The sequence below is a fragment of the Otolemur garnettii genome, unplaced genomic scaffold (genome assembly GCF_000181295.1).
Source record: "Otolemur garnettii isolate 467f Iridium unplaced genomic scaffold, OtoGar3 scaffold00079, whole genome shotgun sequence".
NCBI lineage: Eukaryota > Metazoa > Chordata > Mammalia > Primates > Galagidae > Otolemur > Otolemur garnettii.
Genome location: NW_003852474.1, coordinates 2,046,945 through 2,047,704, shown reverse-complemented (window position 1 = coordinate 2,047,704; position 760 = coordinate 2,046,945).

Here is a 760-nt window from a genome sequence, read left to right as displayed (position 1 = left end):
ACCCTTTCATGATAAAAACCCTCAAATAACTAGGCATAGAAGTAACATCTCTCAAAATTATAAACCCATACATGGCAGATCCACTACCAATATCCTGCTGAATGGGAGAAAGTTGAAAACATTCCCCCCCAAACCAAAATAAGATAAAGACATCCACTGTCACCATCTCTATTCAATATAGTGCTTGAAATTCTAGCCAGAGCAATCAGACAAGCTAAAGAAATACAGAGTATCCAAATCAGGAAAGAGAAGGCCATCACTTTTTACTGATGACATGATCTTGTATCTAGAAAGCCCCAAATACTCTTGTCAATAGACTCCTGGAATTGATAAATTCATTGTAGTCTTAGATGAAAAAATCAATGTACATAAATAAGTAGCATTTCTATATACTATTAACAATCAAATGTCAAATAAAAAACTCAATACCATTCACAATAGCCACAAAGAAAATAAAATACCTAGGGATATACATAACCAAGAAGGTGAAAGAACTCTATAAGAACTATGAAACACCAAGGAAAGAAATCACAGAGGATGTCAGCAAATGAAAAAATATATCTTGCTCATGGGTTGGTAGAATCAACATTACTAAAATGTCCATACTACCCAAACAAATTTACAGATTCAATGTAATCCCTATCAAAATACCAACATCACTTTTCACAGATCTAGAAAAATTAATTCTGTGCTTCATTAGAAACCAGAAAATAGCCCAAGTAGCTAGGGAAATCCTAAGCAAAAACAACAAATCTTCAAG